A 6,269-nucleotide genomic window follows, 5' to 3' on the forward strand; every position below is an offset into this window, starting at 1 on the left:
GGAAGTCACTGAGCCACACTCACTGCTCCCCTCAGGGGTTTGTGTCTAGACACAAGAAACACCAGCAGCTCCGACCTGGGCAGGCCTTTGGGGAAGATGCAGCCACTCCTGCTCTTCTTGGTCTTTCTTCTGCCTCCCTCCCTCCTCTAGGCTGGGACTGGTAAGTGACCATCCCCATTCCAGAAACCTGAGACACTCCCCAACCCCCACCAAACCCCCTGTCCTTCTGACCCTTCCGCCCTGCACAGGCAGGGACTTTTCCTCCATTTGCGCCCAGGAATTCTGAATGCCTGGTCCCATCCCACCCCAGACTAACATGTCTGATGCTGGATAGACACTCAACAAGGATGGCCAGGAGGAAGCTGTGCACTAAAAGGTTCAGCAGCTATTAGCCTCTCTCTTATCACCTAGAAAATGAGTTTTGTGGAGTAAAGCATTTGACAAAAGATGTGAAGCTACAAAACACATTATTAAAACGCCTCACTCGCCCTAACTGGTTTGGCCCTGTGGATAGAGCATTGGCCTGCAGACTGTAGGTCCTGGGTTTCATTCTGGTCAAGGGCACCTGCCTGGGTTGTGGGATCGATCCCCAGTGGGGGGTGTGCAGGAGGCAGCCAATCAACGATTGTCTCTCATCATTGATGTTTATATCTCTCGCTTCCTCTCCCTTCCACTCTGAAAATCAATAAAAATATTTCTAATTAATTAAGACCGCTCACTCCGACCCAGAAAAGGGTACCTCAGACAAACCAGCTACTGTCATGGAAGCTGGACCCTGCTTAAGAACCAGTTAAATTTCTCAGGAGGTGTAAGTTGGCTGCGATCTCTCACCTTCCACTACAGTGAGCAGGTGTCACAACAAAGTTCTCTGGCACAAGAACACACCACACCTGGTCTCCCCCTCATCTTGAAAGTGACTGCAGGCCATGCCCAGGAGAGGAGCCAGGTGTGACTGATCTGAGCTGTGGCTGGATGACTGCACAGAAGCTCCCTGGCTGCCTTGGCTCCGCCCCAGCCTGAGCTGCCCATGTTCAGCCCCACCTGCCCTGCTTCCCAAGCCCTCGGCTGCTCCACTCTCTCTGGCTGTGCCCTGTTCCCCTCCCTGTGGCCTTGAATCCCATCAGACATCAGGCAAAAGCTAATTGGAGTCTATCATTCATGCAGCCAACAAATGTTTACTGAGAACCTGGGCTGTATCAGGCACATGGAGTAGATTATTAAAAACAGCACCAACACAGGCTCAGAGTATCAGGAGACACACTGAGATCTGTTCCATCCCTTGGGGCCCCACTATCTGCAAATAGGCCTTGTCTCCTCCATACGTGTGTCTGAAGAGGACTTGGAGAGCAAGCACTGTGCCCCTGTTCTTAGAGGGGGATTCTGAGGTCTGAGGTTCAGAGAAGGTTACTGGGCCACAGCTGGACCTAAGAGACCCACCCTCCATTGTCTTTAGGGCACCTAGACCACCCACCTCAATCATCTCCTTCCTAAGCCTTCCCTCCTGACCACAGACACTGCCAGTCCCCACCTTCAAGCCTTACCCTTCAGAGGGGACATGAAGCCAAGCCCCACTCCAGCTCCTACATGGGCTACATTCACATTCAAGATGAGGAGACCAGGAGTGGTGTACCCTTGTGAGCGTGAACTTGGTCCGGACAGCTGTTCACCTCAGTGTAAGGTGAGAGGCTACAGCCAGGCTACACCTCCTGAGACCCCTACAGGGATCCTGTCTTTCATCCTGGGAGCTGCAGCCCAGGGCAGCACCCCAGGATCCTGGTACTAAGCCCATGAGGCTTCATCAGAGGAGCCCTCTGAGATCATGACAGAGCAACGAGAGGCTGAGAAATAGGACAGGTAAGCTTTGGGCTTCGAGGGTCAGAGGTGACAGCAAGGAACACAACTGAGAAGAGAACACCCACACTGGCCAAATAAAGCAGCGGTGGACTATGAACACATGCATTAGGGTCAAAATGCAAATGCAAGTAATTTCATGACATTTCCTGAGAGCAAAAGAGAGCTCCCAGCTCCCTGACCTCAGTGTCATTGAGAAGCAGAACCACCAAGTCCCTGGCCCCTATGCCCTGCACCAGCTATCACCTGCCATTCATAATCCCTGGGATAGATCTCTCTCCCTCGCCGCCAAACTCACCCACTCTGTTCTCTGTGCAGCTCAATCACAGTCACCCTGGGTGCCCACAACATCGAAAAGCAGGAGAAGACCCAGCAGAACATCTCAGTGAAAACAGCCTTCCCACACCCAGACTATGATAAGGGTAAACGCTCCAATGACATCATGTTACTGCAGGTGAGGAAACCTCCTCTGCTCTTGCAGTTCTGGGTTCTCATTCTTCCTCCTCTCACTGTGATGTGTTTCTTCATTTCTTCCTTTCCCGGCTGTCTGCCCTGTCCCAGTGGTTCAGGGGTGAAGGAAGACACTGAAGCTTCATCTCAGTGTCCAGGCCCAGAGGCCATGGACAGACCTGGACTCTCTTGCCTCTTCCCCATCAGCTGGGAAGAAACATCAAATTATCTAAAGCTGTGAAGCCCCTACAATTGCTCAGGGTCGAGGGCTGGTGATGCCAGGACAGGAGAGCACTGTGGCTGACTAAGGGCCCATGGAGATGGTACTCTACCAACCACTCTGCAGGAGGTGGCCTTTCAGAAAAATTAGGAATGCAAACTCCACTTCCCCAGATACCACCGCAAGGTCACCAGATTTGGTTAGGACAGCAGGAGGAGAGGAAGACTGGCTTTGGAGTCAACTTTCAGCATTTACCTTCACAGGTCCCAGGAGTTAGAACTTGGGAAGCTCTGGGGTATGGGAATGGTCATCTCTTCATGCCTCGTCCTGAGAGTTTGGACAGCCTGGTCCACAAACCCAGTCTTTGGTGTTTTACCCTGGTGGATCAGGGCTGGAGGTGAGGAAAAATCAGTCATCTCACAGCAGTATTATCCCCAGAGTGTCCCTGGGTATTGGAGAGAAAGGCTTAGCATGAATCAAGCTGGAAGGGACAGTCAAAGCCAGGCTGGAGCTGGGGACCAAGGGAGGCAACAAGGCCAGGCCTGACCCTGAACCTCCCACAGCCCCCAACACAGACCACCCGCCCCTGGGCGGCCAGGAGGGCAGGACCCCGAGGAGTCCAGCTCAGTCTTTCCTCTTTCGGCTCACAGGGAGACTCCGGGGCCCCCTCTCTTGTAACGATAGGCCCAGGGTATTTTCTCCTGTGGAGAAAAGAAACCTCCAGGAACATTCATGAACGTCTCATACTTCCTCCCCTGGATACAGAGAACAATGAAGAGCCTCTAACAGCAGGCGTGAGGCTGACTTTCCTCTTGGCTTGACCATCCGTCTGGGGGCAGAGGCAAGAATCCCATGGGGCGGGCAGTGTGGAGTACAGGGCCTAATAAACACATCTCTAGAGCCAATGCCACAGAAGTCTTATTCAGTGAACCCTTTCAATAGGCAACAACACTGCTCCACGTGCCCTCTGCTGGCAATTCTGGGCTTGCTTCCTTCTTTCTAACCCCAGCCTCCACCCTCCCTAAACTCCATACAATATAGTTTCTCATCCATTTTGCAAGCACAGCTCTTTGGTGCTTAACCCCCTGGAAGGTCTGATTCTAAGCTCCATTATTTAAAAAAAAAACTCTCTCCTCAGAAATGGTCCTCTTTGGGCCTCAGAAACTTCTTATCTAAGCTAAATTCTATCACCAACCCCCCTGCCCCAACAATTTTGCTGAAGGAGGAGCAGGTCAGTGGAAGGGGAATAACTCTGGGGCTCTAGAGGCCAGGGGGCCATGCCATGGGCACTGTTTCCAGGGCCACTCTTTCCTGAGGGGTCAGGATTCTCCCACAGTGTGGACTGTGATCAGATGCTCCTATGATGACCCTCAGCCTACTCAGGTCCCATTTCCCTGCCCGGCCCTGGGACAGCAATGAGCTCAGTCATCCTCCTTTCTCCCTGGCTGACCTTCCCAGCCCCTGTTTTCTATCTGAGTGCCCGGACACCAGCTTCTTCCCCCACCACCACCCCCCACCCAGACCACTTATTTTGAGCCAGCCTCTCTCTCATCTATCTAACGCAGTTCCCAATATCTAGCGTGAATTCTCCTCTACTGCTTCCTCACCAGACCTGAACTGCCAGCCCACCTGATGCCTATCAGAAGAGCCAGAATCTACTTCCCACCTGGGCAGGACCAGCTCAGTGCCTTCCAGCCCAGCATCCCCCCAAGAACTCAGCCACTCAGCTACCTCAGCCCCTTTCAGCCTGGCCTGGCCGCAGGTCCTGCCTCCCCCTGCTGGCAACCAGGGTTATGGCACCTTTGTGAGCCTCATGGCTATCAAGTACCACTTTGCCATCCAACAATAGATCAAATGTCCTTCTATCTTTGTGGCAGGAACAAACAGGCTCTGTCCCTGCCATTGGGACACTTCCATGATGAGGAATTTCATCCAATTTTCCTGGTTCCTCTCCTCCACCAGGCAGATGGGTTTAGCACAGATAGGTCTGTACATGGAATCCACGAGAAATTTTGTCTTGAAAATAATTAAACTCTCAATGTTTTCTCTTTATTGCACATACAATTTCACATGCCTGATCGTGTTTGATTCCAGAATGACAGTGTGAAATGGACGCCTATGTGTCCTGAGTTTTCCAATCCACTCAGTGGAGTCCATGTCGGGAGGTGAGGGAGGAGGCAGCCAGGGCAGCCTTATCTTTACTTACAGCACAGGTAGGGGGCATTAGCCTCAGCCTGCAAACCCACAAAATGCCACATTTCAAGTGCAAGGCAGCTCATTGTGACCCAGATGACCCTATTTCAGAGGCCTGTGTCCTCCAAACAGCACCACCCGTGGCTGGAGTGACAGAACACAACAAATTCACAACAGCTGCACAAACAAGGAGTCAAGTGGGACCCACATTGAAAGCAAAAACAGCTTCCTTAAAAAGAATAGCAAATGAACCACAAGGATATGAGCAGCGAAACCCAGCACATTCAAACATAAGCTGGAAAGCAAATAAAAGCTCATTTTTCACACTTGACCGTCCCTACATCCATGTGCCAAGTGTTCCCTGGGGCTCCCAGCCCTGGCAGGAGCACAGGTGAGAGAAGAGCTGAATGCACCTGTGGATGAGCAGGTGGAGTGTAGACGGTGCAGGAGTTAAGGGGCAACAGGACCCTATCTTGGCTATTGTTGGCCAGTTGCTTGTTCAATATATTTAGAATCAATCCAGTTCTATCAAATACCTCTTGGAATACATCGCTTTTTCAAGAAATGACATTTTTAAAAATGTTTTGGTTCCAATCCACAAACATAGAATATCTTTATATTTAGGACTTCTTAAGTGTCTCTGAAAACAATTTTATAATTTTCACCAAAGAGAGCTTACACATCTTCTTTTAGCTTTATGTTTAGTTATTTGATAATTTTCATGCAATTTAAATATTAACTTTTTCAAAAGTTAATTTTTCAAAATTTCATATAGACATATGATTAATTTTAAATTCATTTTATCTCTAGCAAATTTGTTAAACTGTCTTCTAATTCTAATAATTTATCTGTGGATTCTGTGGCATTCTCTATAGACAGATTATATATCAATTCCTTTTCTTATTTTTCCACTTCTACTTCCTGCCTAACTCCAATAGTTAAAATATTTAGCACAATGTTGAAGAGAAATTATGACTGTGGCTAGCTATCCAGGTGTCCTTGTATTGTTTCACTCTCAAAATAAAAGCCTTCTAAATTTCACCATCCTATATAATAAAAGCCCAGCGACCGAAATGGTGGAACGACCAGAGACCAGAATGACCATGGCCCCTCACCCTTCTCTGGAGCAGTTAGAGGCGATCAGGCAGGTAGACAAGCAGTTAGGGGAGATCAGGCAGGCAGGCAAGTGGTTAGGGGCAATCAGGAAAGGAGGTGAGTGGTTAGGGCTATCAGGCAGGCAGGCAGAGATGGTTAGGGGCGATCAGGCTGGCAGGCGAGCAGATAGGGGCAATCAGACAGGCAGGCAGAGTGGTTAGGGGTGATCAGGCAGTCAGGTAGAGTGGTTGGGGCAATCAGGCAGGCAGCGAGCAGTTAGGAGCCAGTGGTCCCAGATTGTGAGAGGGATGATCCTGCTACAAGTTCGGGCCTAAACTGGCAGTCAGACATCCCCCAAAAGGTCCCGGATTGTGAGAGGGTTCAGGCTTGGCTGAGGGGAATCCCCCCCCCCCACACACACACACAAATTTCATGCGCCAAGCCTCTAGTCTACAATAAT

At 50.3% G+C, this 6,269-nt stretch overlaps 1 pseudogene; it reads left to right on the forward strand.

The window, feature by feature from the left end:
- The window catches only part of LOC102256329, a 23,779-nt pseudogene extending 20,472 nt beyond the window's left edge, over positions 1–3,307 (forward strand).
- The last annotated feature ends 2,962 nt before the right edge of the window (positions 3,308–6,269 follow it).

The sequence above is a fragment of the Myotis brandtii genome, unplaced genomic scaffold (genome assembly GCF_000412655.1).
Source record: "Myotis brandtii unplaced genomic scaffold, ASM41265v1 scaffold1093, whole genome shotgun sequence".
Lineage (NCBI taxonomy): Eukaryota > Metazoa > Chordata > Mammalia > Chiroptera > Vespertilionidae > Myotis > Myotis brandtii.